This window comes from Dendrobates tinctorius, unplaced genomic scaffold, assembly GCF_039654945.1.
Source record: "Dendrobates tinctorius isolate UK_male_01 unplaced genomic scaffold, ASM3965494v1 ptg000129l, whole genome shotgun sequence".
In the NCBI taxonomy this organism is placed as follows: domain Eukaryota; kingdom Metazoa; phylum Chordata; class Amphibia; order Anura; family Dendrobatidae; genus Dendrobates; species Dendrobates tinctorius.
Genome location: NW_027361797.1, coordinates 31187486 through 31201926, shown reverse-complemented (window position 1 = coordinate 31201926; position 14441 = coordinate 31187486). Strand labels below are relative to the sequence as shown.

At 44.4% G+C, this 14441-nt stretch overlaps 1 protein-coding gene and 1 long non-coding RNA gene across 2 annotated transcripts in view; both read left to right on the top strand.

Moving 5' to 3' along the window:
* Positions 1–14441, top strand: part of BMERB1 (bMERB domain containing 1) — a 293835-nt gene that overhangs the window by 43795 nt on the left and 235599 nt on the right. The gene's annotated exons all lie outside the window — the stretch shown is intronic.
* Positions 3516–7609, top strand: LOC141047698 (uncharacterized). Its single transcript, XR_012219887.1, has 3 exons — positions 3516–4962; positions 5283–5439; positions 5738–7609. It is a non-coding gene; the product is annotated as an uncharacterized lncRNA (long non-coding RNA).

The following is a 14441-nucleotide window of genomic DNA, read 5'->3' as shown; positions in this document are numbered from 1 at the left end:
GGAAGATTTTTTACACGCTCGTGTCAATTTAGCCTATCATTTATATGCCCGAGAGAAAGACGTATGGCTTGTACTTGGATTGAAGTTGAATTGACTCAAGCATTGTCAGGGATAACACAGGAGAGATCACGCAGATCCCACCACTGTCACCAATTTGTCAGGGGACGCAACTCCGCTTCCTCCAATCGTCGGGACAATTGCGCAATTCACTGATGAGTAATGGACGAGGCAGCAGCTGCTTCCACTACTACTCACAGTAAGCGTGGGGTATATACATATAATAAAGTGCAGGAGGGGAGTATGTCACCACAGAACAGACGGACCAACAGTTAAAGGGAGATTTATTTACAGGGGATAACACTGGCAGAATTAACAGTGTAGTTATGAATATAATATGAAAACAAGTTAAGCAAGGAACAGTAATAAAGGTAATTTTCCTATGGGGAAATTATCAGTCTGGATACAAATCCAGCTCACCAGACATAGCATTCCAACATCGGAGCACGAGACCGCTGTGTCAAAGCGCACAATCCAAGGCAATGAGAAAAAACTTTGTCCAGCTCCACGATGTAGTGAAAAATATTCTTTATTCACTCAATAGAAATGAGGTTTAAAAGCCAGCATGAGTTACAAGGCATGCGATCGATCTACGCGTTTCGAGTGGAGTTTTCAAATTGGAGTTTTCCATCTCCTCTTTAAACGAATATATTATGGCTATGTGCACATTTGGTGCGCTAATTGAAATAGTCCCTGAAAAAATCTTTCTAAGGCTAGTTTCACACTTGCTTTTTTTTGCAGCGCGTTTTTCCCGCAAAAAAACGCATTGAAAAAACGCATACATAAGCATACAACTGCTGCGTTTTTTTCAAGCATTTTTATGAGCATGCATGAAAAAAACGCAGCGTTTTTATGCGTTTGTATGCGTTTTTAGTGCGTTTTTACCGCGTTTGCGTTTTTTTCCAACACTTTTAGGTGGCCCCTCACACTACCCAAACCATGACTTTACTAACCCTAACCCTGACCCTAACCCTAACCCTAACCCTGACCCTAACCCTAACCCTAACCCTGACCCTAACCCTTAACCAAATCATACTTAACCCTAACCCAAACCCTAAACCCTAACTAACCCTAACCCTAACCCTGACCCTAACCCTAACCCTAACCCTGACCCTAACCCTAACCCTAACCCTGACCCTAACCCTAACCCTAACCCTAACCCTGACCCTAACCCTAACCCTGACCCTAACCCTTAACAAAACCATACTTAACCCTAACCCTGACCCTAACCCTAACCCTAACCCTAACCCTGACCCTAACCCTAACCCTGACCCTAACCCTAACCCTGACCCTAACCCTTAACAAAACCATACTTAACCCTAATCCTGAACCTAACCCTGACCCTAATCCTTAACAAAACCATACTTAACCCTAACCCTGACCCTAACCCTAACCCTGACCCTAACCCTAACCCTAACCCTGACCCTAACCCTAACCCTAACCCTGACCCTAACCCTTAACAAAACCATACTTAACCCTAATCCTGACCCTAACCCTGACCCTAATCCTTAACAAAACCATACTTAACCCTAACCCTGACCCTAACCCTAACCCTGACCCTAACCCTAACCCTAACCCTGACCCTAACCCTAACCCTAACCCTAACCCTGACCCTAACCCTTAACAAAACCATACTTAACCCTAATCCTGACCCTAACCCTGACCCTAATCCTTAACAAAACCATACTTAACCCTAACCCTGACCCAAACCCCAACCCTAACCCTGACCCTGACCCTAACCCTAACCCTAAACCCCCTTAACTAACCCTAACTCTAACCCAAACCCCTAAATTCCATGGTTAAAAAAAAAAAACGCATATGCAAAAAAACGCATACATGAGCATGCCAGTGCGCACATATGCGCATCCATAGGCTATAATGGCCATTTTTAGCGCAAAACGTGCGCATATGTGCGCATGCGCTTTTTTGCAGGGCCAAAAAATGCAACATGCTGCGTCTGGAAAATACCAACGCACACCCCAAAAAAACGCAGCGCATGAAAATCGCATACATGCGCTTACCAGCGCGCAGGTATGCGCACCCATGTTAAATATAGGGGAAAAAACGCATGCGCAGGTATGCGTTTTTTTCCAGCGCTAAAAAACGCAAATGTGAAACCAGCCTTATCTTGATTTTTTTTTTCTGTATACATGTGTATACTAAAAAAATGGTTTGTTGTGCTAAAATTAACATTGCACAAAAAAGAAATAAAAATTTGACATGTAATTGAAAACCGCATGCATTTTGAAAAAATTGTATCTATGTGAATTTTACTGTTGTGAATGGTTGCAACATTGAGATCTGTTATGTTTCTCTTCTATTTCAGAAGTTTGCTTCATTTTTTCATGGATAATAACAAGAGAATAATGAATAAAAATTAAGAAATAAAAAAAAAAAAAAAAATACTACTGAAGGCGATAATATTGTATCTTAATGAATCAAATTGTTATATTTAATTGTGATTGTTAGTTTTCTCTTTATTTGTTTTAGATTTGTTTTAATTAATTATTCAACCGGTGTTTAGACCGGATAGAGTATATAAGATCTACCCATGGACAAAGCTGCGTATCATGATTAAGAGTGCTTGTAACTCATGCTGGCTTTTAAACCTCATTTCTATTGAGTGAATAAAGAATATTTTTCACTACATAGTGGAGCTGGACAAACTTATCAGTCTGCAGGGGTCTTGATTGAAGGGGTCACTCTTCTCCAACGTTGGCGCCGAATCACCAGCAACGCTTGTAGTCTGAAGTACTCTGTATCCTGGGCCTTTAAAAAATGTCCAACCGAAATATGTCGGTTTTCTGCAGAAGCCAGAAGGGCATGAGACAAACGATATCCCCTATGCTCCAAGTCCTTCTTTCCAACTCCACAGCGGTGCTTCCCCACCGGAGTCAGGGGCTCTGCTTTAACACAAGGGTCACCGGAACTTTGTACGTGGTATAGTCTCTCTAAGCAGGTCACAGCCCTGTCACTCTTTGCAGGGATAAGTCTTATCGCAGCACACAGTCTCTTTACAGGGAAGCGTCTTGTCACAGCACACAGTCTCCTTGAAGGGAAGCGTCTTATCACTGAGGCGAGCGCGCAACCTTCCTGTCACTGCAGTACCTGGGCTCACGTACTCACAGTCCGCAGTCTTTGCACACGGTCCCTCTGACTCTGGCTGTTGTACCGGAGATCTTTGTCTCTCCCGGTCTGTGTCAGCGTCCTGCCCTCTCTGTTGTCTGCGCCGTTCTGAGGAAAGCGTACAAAAAAGAGAAAGGGACTATGCATAAATGTGGGATCACCACGCCAAAACCAAGTATTTATAAAAATATAATTTTTATTATGAAATACAAAAAGCAGCAAGGAAGCAGCAAAAAACACCACACATAAAAACAATTAAAAAAATCTGATCAACATGTAGACCGCTGGCTGCAGAATGTAAAGGCACCAATATTGAATAATAACGTTCTCAATATCATAACATATAATACAGACAATATGATGGAGACGAAAACAACACACTGATGACTGGCCAGTTCAATAAGATCCTATACCAACATGTAAAGTGCATAGCACATAACTCAGAATATCAATCAAACCTTCCTGAAAGGAGCCCTGTAATGCTTGAAAAATATATCTAATATGAGGAATATGAATAACAGATGTAACTCCCCATAGAATAAAGTCAGTAGCCCAAAAAAAGTGGAGGAGGGCTAGTAATGTATGGCAATTGAAGATCCCAAACAGGCATAAAATACATCACCCAAAGGCACAATCAGTAAGTCCAGTCAAAGGTCGCCCCAGCGTCTGTGTATTGTGCCAGCAGCCACCGCGGTATACAAGGACCCACGCGTTCCGACACCGCTAGGTGTCTTTCTCAAGGTGAGTGCTATTACAGCCTCTGAGCGCCGCTTATTTAAGTCAGAGAAATCACAAATAAATCCAAACCAGGTGACGGCTGGCGGCGTACAGGGAGAATCATGAAGGCGGATGTGACCTAACAGCTTGATACGTATCTATTGCGCAGGCGCCGTCGCGCGGCAACCAGAGCGTATAGGTTGAAGTCTCATGAGACTAGAGTATCCCGCGCGTGCAGGGAGAATCATGAAGGCGGATGTGACCTCACAGGTTGACACATATCTATTGCGCAGGCGCCGTCGCGTGGCAACCAAAGCATATAGGTTGAAGTCTCATGAGACTGGAGTCTCCCGCGCCTGCGCAGTACGGTCAAACGGATAACCACAACCAATCTTGTGAGCGCTATCAGCGTCCATCAAGGGTCAACGTCTCATAAGATTAGCGAATCACTCCTAAAGTTTGTCCTCGAAAAAAACTATTTTGTTTTTGACAGGGCTTTCTTTAGGCAAATATCTGGGACAGCCATGGGGGCTAAGTGTGCGCCCTCCTATGCCAACCTCTTTTTGGGTTGGTGGGAGGAGACACACGTTTATCAACAAGGTGGCTTTTCTAAATGGGTCTTCAAGTGGTTTAGGTATATAGATGACATTGTTATCATCTGGCTTTGGATCTGAAACCCAGTTAATGGATTTTATAGCAACGCTAAATGAGAATTGTTGGAACATCAGGCTTACCTGCACCTTCTCTTCCAGCTCGGTGGATTTTTTGGATCTTAGGATTGGAGTGTGCCAAAATCGCATTACTACAACGCTGTTCCGTAAAACAACGGCAACTAATAACGTATTACATTTTGAGAGTTTTCACCCTGCACATTTACGCAAGGGAATCCCGAAAGGACAATTTATTTGCATTAGGAGAAATTGCAGCTGTACGGAAGATTTTTTGAGGGAATCACGACAATTATCCAACAGATTTCGTGAGAGAGGGTATCCAAGGAGGATTGTATCTGGGGCCTTTGAGTTTTCCAGGAACAGACCCAGGGAGGAATTCCTCAATCCACGGGTAAGGGGAGTGCGCAATCGAGTTAGTCTCATCACGAGATTCCACAATCAGTGGAATGATGTTTACCAAATTCTTGGGAACAATTGGGGCATCCTGTTGAGTGACTCTAAGTTACGTCGCTTTATAGATGAACGCCCAAGTGTGGTGGCTAGAAGGGCGCAGAACCTTAAGGATATTCTATCCAATAGCCATTTCAGACGCCCAATTACCAAGATTCGTACTGGTAATGACACTAGGGTACGTTTCCATGTGGGGACTGTTCCATCTGTCCTCGAATTTTGACTAACAGATCTTTGTCGGCGCTTTGTCTGCCCTCACAGATACAGCCGAAGGCGTATTTCAACTGCCGTTCTCGCAACATGGTCTACGCCCTGGTTTGCGGATGCAAGAAATTGTATGTGGGGCAGACAACGCAGGAACTACGACGCAGGACACAGCAGCATCTCTCGAATATTATGACAGCAAGGGCTGACAGAGGTAAGGGGAAACCGCTGACCTCTGTGGCCACCCATTTTCTTGACAACCATGGTGGCTCCCCTGACTCCCTTAGGGTTATGGGTCTGGAGGGGGTTTGTGTTAACATTAGGGGGGGTAACATCTCAGAAGAACTCCTCCGGCGGGAAGCGAGATGGATATATGACCTGGATTGCCTTTCACCACGTGGTCTTAACGAGGAGCTGCTGTATAATGGCTTCTATAAGAAACTATAGATTGGGCTGTTGCATCTCATTTACTAACTTTTTCTGCCGCCCTTTTTTTGTTCTTCCTCCCCCAGGTTTTAGGTCCGGGATTTCCCTTATACTGGAGCCTGTGACTGCTCTCGGGTTTTGGATTTTCAATTCTCCTTTATGTGGCTGTCTTCTAGCAATACTCCCTTGCCATGATGCTACAATTCACCCTGTGAAAAAAGAAAATCTTATGAGAGAAAAAATCATGAGGACTGCATTATAACGTGGCTGCTTTCCCCCCCCCCCTTTTTTTTCTTTGGGATTTTCCGTTTTTGTCATTATAACGATGTTCGGTCTTCCGTCGTTTTAGATCAACTCTAATGCGCTCCATACTGTTGCTGTTCTATATGACATCTTGGTGTGGCGTTTTTGACCACTACCTTTTTGAGTGTATAGATCTAGGTGAACATCTCATTAAGCGCTGCCCCTTTGTTACAGTAGCACCGGTGCACTATGTGTGTCTTTCTTGACACCCTGATCTAGGGCCAACTAGTATACACCCTGATTGGTGCCTAGCTACTATTACTCATGTTGCTTGTATGGTTCAGTCCACTTCAAATGCGGATCTGGCTGATGGAATAATACTTGTCTTTATTGTCTTGATAAACATTCTTGTGGGGGAGTGTGCATGCGTGTGCTTCACCAAACAGGTGTGGGTTCCTGTGTTTCAATAAATTGCTGTTACACCTATAAATGCTATTACCCATAAATAATTAACTCAGTGCCCATCTTGCTGCAGTGTGTTTCTGTGGGATACACATCCCCCACAGGTTTTGAGCGTGTACTATTTTAACATTTACTCATCATGCTGCAAGGGTGTTTACGCATATGTATGTTTGATACTTTGCTTGCCCTCTCATCATGGCCATCTAAGGGTTGAATTGCGCATGCGTGTGATTCGCTAATCTTATGAGACGTTGACCCTTGATGGACGCTGATAGCGCTCACAAGATTGGTTGTGGTTATCCGTTTGACCGTACTGCGCAGGCGCGGGAGACTCCAGTCTCATGAGACTTCAACCTATATGCTTTGGTTGCCACGCGACGGCGCCTGCGCAATAGATATGTGTCAACCTGTGAGGTCACATCCGCCTTCATGATTCTCCCTGCACGCGCGGGATACTCTAGTCTCATGAGACTTCAACCTATACGCTCTGGTTGCCGCGCGACGGCGCCTGCGCAATAGATACGTATCAAGCTGTTAGGTCACATCCGCCTTCATGATTCTCCCTGTACGCCGCCAGCCGTCACCTGGTTTGGATTTATTTGTGATTTCTCTGACTTAAATAAGCGGCGCTTAGAGGCTGTAATAGCACTCACCTTGAGAAAGACACCTAGCGGTGTCGGAACGCGTGGGTCCTTGTATACCGCGGTGGCTGCTGGCACAATACACAGACGCTGGGGCGACCTTTGACTGGACTTACTGACTGTGCCTTTGGGTGATGTATTTTATGCCTGTTTGGGATCTTCAATTGCCATACATTACTAGTCCTCCTCCACTTTTTTTGGGCTACTGACTTTATTCTATGGGGAGTTACATCTGTTATTCATATTCCTCATATTAGATATATTTTTCAAGCATTACAGGGCTCCTTTCAGGAAGGTTTGATTGATATTCTGGGTTATGTGCTATGCACTTTACATGTTGGTATAGGATCTTATTGAACTGGCCAGTCATCAGTGTGTTGTTTTCGTCTCCATCATATTGTCTGTATTATATGTTATGATATTGAGAACGTTATTATTCGATATTGGTGCCTTTACATTCTGCAGCCAGCGGTCTACATGTTGATCAGATTTTTTTAATTGTTTTTATGTGTGGTGTTTTTTGCTGCTTCCTTGCTGCTTTTTGTATTTCATAATAAAAATTATATTTTTATAAATACTTGGTTTTGGCGTGGTGATCCCACATTTATGCATAGTCCCTTTCTCTTTTTTGTACAATTGTCTAGTTAACTTGCATGTGGTGATCCCTGCATGAGCATTTATTTGGTTGGTGCCCGCTCACCTGCTCTCTAATTGTTCTGAGGAAAGCGCGCGCTGTTTTCCCGCTCTCTGCTCTCCTCCCTTCCTGTTCCTGGTTGCTGAACAGTCTCCTTTTGTCTCCCTCGGGGAACCTGCTGCCCTGCTTAATGGTTCCGGGCACGGAGCACAGAAGGCAACTCTCCCTCGGCTCTTCCTGTACTTCACCCCCTTACATACACATCCGATTCAACGCATTTGATATTATATATATATATATATATATATATATATATATACACTGTTCAAAAAAATAAAGGGAACATTCAAATACCACATCCTTGACATCACTGAATTAAAAATTCCAGTTGCAAATCTTTACTTATTACATAGTGGAATGTGTTGAGAAAAATAAAACATAAAAATGATTAATGCAACTTAAAATTACTATCCCATGGAGGTGTGGATTTGGAATGATACTCAAAATCAAAGTGGAAAATCAAATTACTGGCTGATCTAACCTTAAGACAAGGAAATGATGCCCAGCAGTGTGTGGCCTCCATGTGCCTGTATGAATTCCCTACAAAGCATGGGCATGCTCCTTATGACGTGGCGGATGTTCTCCTGAGCGATCTCTTCCCAGACCTGGATTAAAGCATCAGTCAACTCCTGGACAGTCTGTGGTGCAACGTGGCATTGGTGGATGGAGCGCGACATGGAGTTTGTATCTGACAGTTTGAGCAGACACTTGTATGTTAGTGTGAACTAATAGCGATATAGAAGGAGCAGCATAATCAGAAATAGTAAAATATAACAATTTTATTAAATATATCAAGTTAAAGCATGTACACATATACTGTAATTATTAAAGTGCAAATATATATATATTTAAAGTAGATATGCAAAGTAAGGACAAGAGTACTGTATAACCTGTCACTCATGGAACATGTAACCAGTGATGGAACAATAAAACTACAGACCACTACATCAAATATGAATCGATGCTAGAATAGCACAATGAATGTGTATGGCAGCATATAATGCCAGGCCAATATAGTTACCAATCAAGTGCTGCCAGACACATTCACTGATATACGGTACATAGGCTTTCACTGGTAATGATATGTGCACAGTTATCCACAATAACTATCTGTAGTGTAAACACACAATAAATTAAACTGGCATGTATGAATCAAAATCACTGTATAGTAAACAGTGAATTACCTGTAGCCATGATGTAAAAGAGATGTATGGTCCGTGACCGCACCTCGACGCATGTTTCACCGCCTCTGCAGTTTTGTCGGGAGGTCATTTTGGATGTTAGTGGCTTGCTGGAGGTCATTTTGCAGGGCTCTGACACTACTCCTCCTGTCCCTCCTTGCATAAAGGAGGGTAGCGGTACTGCTGCTGGGGTTTTGCCCTCCTATGACCCCCTCCACATAACCTGGTGTACTGGCCTGTCTTCTTGTTTCTTCTCCATGCTATGGGCACTCTGCTGACAGACACATCTACTCTTCTTGCACTGATGTGTCATCCTGGCTGAGCTGTACTATCTGAGCAACCTTTGTGGGTTGTAGACACAGTCTCAAGTTAGTGTTCAGTACTTCTAGGGGTGAGAGCAAAGACAAAATGCAAAAGTGAAAAAACAGCAAAAAAGGATGACAACAGAGAAAAGGGCTGTGGTAACCCCCTGCAGAACCACTCCTTTATAGAGGTTGTCTTGCTAATTGCCTATCATTTCTAACTGTTGTCTGTTCCAGTTGCACAACAGCAGGAGAAATTGATTCACAATCGGTGTTGCTTCATAACTGCAAAGGTTGATTTCACATAAATGTGAATGACTTGCAATTACATTGTGTTGCTTAAGTGTTCTCTTTAGTTTTTTGAGCAGTGTATGTATATACAGTCCTGCTCATCGTTATTGGCACCCATGTACATAATGTGGAGTTTTCCTGAGAAAAATGTATCGAGTGAAACAGTTATTTGTTTAGAGCACTCATGTTAAATTCAAGAAAGCACCCTACCAACAGTTAAGCCTGGTGGAGGATCCATAATGCTGTGGGGTTCCGAAGTGTCTCAGACAAGCACTTTGAACAGAGGATGCTCTTGCCTCAGAAGTGTACTTCTCCGCCTCTGTGTAAATGTTTCCCAGTCTTGGTGGATGGTTCCCATAGCAGATCTATGCTGTAATTACCTGTTCATGGCAGAATGTCCATACTTCAATGGAGGTTGAAGTGTCAGCTCTATTTCGCTTCCCCAGTTGTAATTAATTCCATATGTTCAATGTATTGATGATGTGTCCTCTCTCTGGAGATGTCTGTATGGATTTTCTTTTCCCTACAACAAGCGTCTTATCCAGAGAGTTGTAATTAATGATGGGCACTTGGCTTTGAATCCGACTCCATGAACCATTGGAGTTAATCTCTGTACAGCACTGTAGAATATGTAGAATATGTTGGCATTATGTAAGAACAGGTAATTAATCATTGTCGAAAATATGGTGAAAATCTGTTTCATGTCAAACTCACTCAAAAGACAAGGGACTCTCTAGCCATCTAGAGAAAAAAAGTGCAGATCCATCAACAACATAATATTGATGCTTATGTGATTGTATACAATTCTCATATTGAAGGTGGCTCTTGAATTATGCCTAATTGGGATCAAGAGAGAATATTTTTCTTTTATAGCGGATTGGTTCATACTTATGTTTAATTACCTTTCTCTAGGTCAGGGGTGGGCTGTTTTCTACCCATGATGTCCTTTCCTCCGGCCCCCCAGGCAGATTCTCATGGACCGCACTGCTCAGGCTGATGGCCCCGTGTCGCTGACTGCTGGCTCTTTAATTCCTCCCTATACTATGAGGACATGCAATGAACTACAGAATGATTCACTTGCTACTTTACCTGGAAAAATTGCTGTAACTTCTACAAGAGACAATCTATCTTACTGAAATTTGGACTGTATATACCTTGGTTCATGAGAAAGTGATGTTTTAAAGCAGGTGTTGAAAATGTTTACCGTTCACATTCAAGCACGGCTGTGCGCACCGTTCCTTATTCTTGACTGTATTCCGCAGAACGTCTGGGGTCATAGCCTGAATTTCACACTGTATGTTCTTTCGGAGTGCTGGTAATGTTTGTGGCTTATTACTGTACACTAGGCTTTTCAAATGGCCCAAAAGTAAGAAATCCAGGGGTGTTAAATCAGTACAGTGACTGTGTAGGGTCGAACACGACTTTTCTTGGCTGGTTGTTCACATGTGATGATTTAAAGGTTATCTATAATCTAAAAACCAGTGCTAAAATCAGGTGACTCTGGGTCGCCCCTCACACCCAGGGCAGCGGGGTACTAGGTACCGGGCCGGTGTCAGGGGGATGTGTCACAGCAGCGGTGACCCGGTCCGTGGCCCTGGGCGCCCAATATCAATGGCGGTGATGTCAATGGTGTTAAGGTTTAATTGAATGGTTCGTGACGCCACCCGTGGTGTTTGGCCAGGTAGATGGTAAGCCAACGCTGCTTGCAGATCCGCTGGGACTGATGGTGTGGTGCAGCAAAGATGGTATAGCTCCCCACAGGTGGAGCTGTAGTCCCAGGGCAGTGTAGGTGCAATGGATGAGGAGAGGCGCAGAATGGTATAGATGTTGGTACCCAGATGTAGCGGTGCTGAAGGTGTTAGCGACGAACGAATGGAGAACACCAGGGCTTGTAGTTTCAAAGCTTTACTCACAGTTCGTGGTACCCACTGGTGCCCGCCTCCGTGCCGTGTCCTCCGGGGTAGAGACTCAAGTCAGGGTTCTCCTCTCCAACACTCCGCCAACATGTGCCTTTCCTGAACGACTCCTCTATTGCGCCTTTTAATGTGAAGAGCTCCAGTACCGTAGTTCTCTGGAATTCCTCCTGTCAGATGTTCCTAGAACCTTACTTGTATGACAGACAGCTGTAGCCTCTATCGGGGACTCCTCTCAGAGTCCTGGCTCACAAATCGGTTGCTGTTGTGTCCCAAGTTATGGATAGGAGTAGTGCATTTACAGCCAACTACTCCACCGGTGTCTGCTGCAGAACCATAAGTGTCCATACAACCTCGGGGACCGGGCCCCGGCCTTGCGCTGAGAACCTATAGGCAGGGTTCCTCTTCCAACCCACAACTCCTCTCTGTTCTCCTACTCCTTCGTTCCACGCTGTTCCTTCTCCCTCTTATGGAAGCTTAGGTTGCAGGTCTACGTCTTTCTCCTTCTCTTCTCTTTCCCATGCCAGCTGGCTCAGATCACTGAGGCAGCTGCAGCACTCTTTCTAAACTGAACTCAAACTGAACTCAAAACTAACTTCAGAACTGAACTCCTCTCGCCTGACCTCCCGTCAGACTGACCTACTATCCTCAACTTTCCCTCTCTTTTATACCAACTCCACCCACCTCCCAGCACATCTCGTGTTACGAAGCAGAGCTCCACGAAGGGTGCTTTGCTACCCCCAGCCTGAAGCTGCTAGGCGGACCTACTGATCTATCCTGTGTGTGTGATGCAGGTGTTGGAGTGTGGAAAGGAGTTCCCAACCTACCTAATTGGTGGGGCACTACACCTTAGGAGAAGGTGCAGTACCTCTGTGGCGACTGAGCCTCAGGGGCGCCACAACTCCATATTATAAAGGCATAGCATCTGACTGCAGGGAAAGATTTTAATACCAAAAATCAATGTCAAGCAATCAGTCTCTCTAGAAAACCAAATGATTTATCGTAGCTTTTTTGTGATTAACTGCCTATTACCTGAATTTAAAGAAGGCAATTGATCACTTGAAGTTCATGTAATGTGATTGCTTTACAGCGCTGAGAGATTAAAGGTGACAATCACATAGAAAGTAAACGGAAATCATTGCTGGTATGGGGATCTTATGTAGATTAATGTGGTGTCATTGAGCAATTCGTATCACCTTCACAACCTATTCAATTGATTATTCTAATTAGAGACAAGTGGATCTTTTGAAATTAAAATTCACCACCATCGCCGAATTTTACCTCCCAAGATAAGATTTGTGGTGAATAATTTTGCTGCGAATCCTAAGGCTATGTGCACACGTTGCGGATTCCGCTGCGGGTTTTTTTCTGCGCGGAAACGCAGGTAAAACCTCAATTAAAGTGACCTACGGTTTTCCTGTGGTTTGGTCTGCGGTTTTGCCCAGCGGTTTCACACCTCTACTATGGTAAAGGTATGAAACCGCTGCGGAATCCGCGCAAACAATTCACATGCTGCGGTTTGTAAACCGCAGCAAGACCGCGCGGAAAAATCCGCACCGTCAGCACAGCGTTTTTGAAACCCCATAGGGTTTCATTGTACTATACATGGTCAGTGGAACTGCTGCGTTTCCGCAGGGCCAAAACCGCTGCGGAAACGCAGCAGAATCCGCAACATGTGCACATTGCATAATAAGGCTAAGACTGAGATTACTAAGATAAGATAAGATAATCCTTTAATCGTCCCACCATGGGGAAATTCAGAGCATTACAGAAGCAAGGCAGGAACAAGTACAGATACAGATGCATAAAGGCATTACATTGACAGTAGGTAGGTACATATATGAAAAAAAAAGATATAACCGGACTATCACAACTTTGGATCTATCAGTTCACTGTTTGGGTCGTTCTCCGTTTTGGACAGTGCTGGTTATACAGCCTAACTGCAGCAGGAAGGAAGGACTTTCGATATTCGCTCACTCTCACATTTAGGATGAAGTAGCCGGTCACTGACAGTACTGCACATCTTTGTCACGGTCTCATGCATGGGATGGGAATCATTCTGCACCATGTAGCTCACCTTGGCCGGTATCCTCCTGTCGCCTACTTCCTGAACTGGATCAAGGGGGCATCCCAGGACAGAGCTGGCCCTTCTAATCAGTTTGTCCAGCCTATTCCTGTCCCTGGTTGATATGCCACTACCCCAGCACGCCACACCAAAGAAGATGACTGATGCCACAACAGAGTTGAAGAAGGATGCAAGGAGTGCCCCCCTAACTCCGAAGGCTCTCAGCCTTCTGAGCAGATAAAGCCTACTGTGGCCCTTCCTGTACACTGCATCCAAGTGATGGGCCCAGTCAAGCTTATTATTGAGGATCACACCAAGGTACTTATAGGTGTCGACTATCTCAATGTCATTTCCCTGAATGTTCACCACTACTGGTGGATTTTTTCCCTTGCGAAAGTCCACCACCAATTCCTTGGTCTTCCCGGAATTAATCCTAAGGTGGTTCCTCTGACACCACTCCACAAAAGCTTGGTTAGTATCTCTGTACTCTCTTTCATCTCCTCCTGTGATGAGGCCTACTATTGCAGAGTCATCAGAATACTTCTGCAAGTAGCAGCTAGATGAGTTGCACTTAAAAATCCGCAGTGTACAGTGTGAAGAGAAAAGGGGCAAGAACTGTACCTTGAGGTGCCCCTGTATTGCAGATCACCGTGTCTGACACACTGTCCCGAACCTTTACAAACTGAGGTCGGTTCATGAGGTAGTTAAGGATCCAGGTGGAGAGTTGGAGGTCCACGCCAGCAAGGCCCAGCTTGTCTCTCAGTAGACCTGGCTGTATGGTATTAAAAGCACTAGAGAAATTGAAGAACATTATTCTCACAGTGTTGCCAGGTTTCTCCAGGTGTGAGAGAGTCCTATCTAGAAGGTGGATAATGGCATCATCCACACCAATGCCCGGCCTGTAGGCAAACTGGAGAGGGTCCATATCTGAGCTCACTAGAGGACGGAGACGTGTGAGAACCAATCTCTCTAGTACCTTCATCAGGTGTGATGTCAAT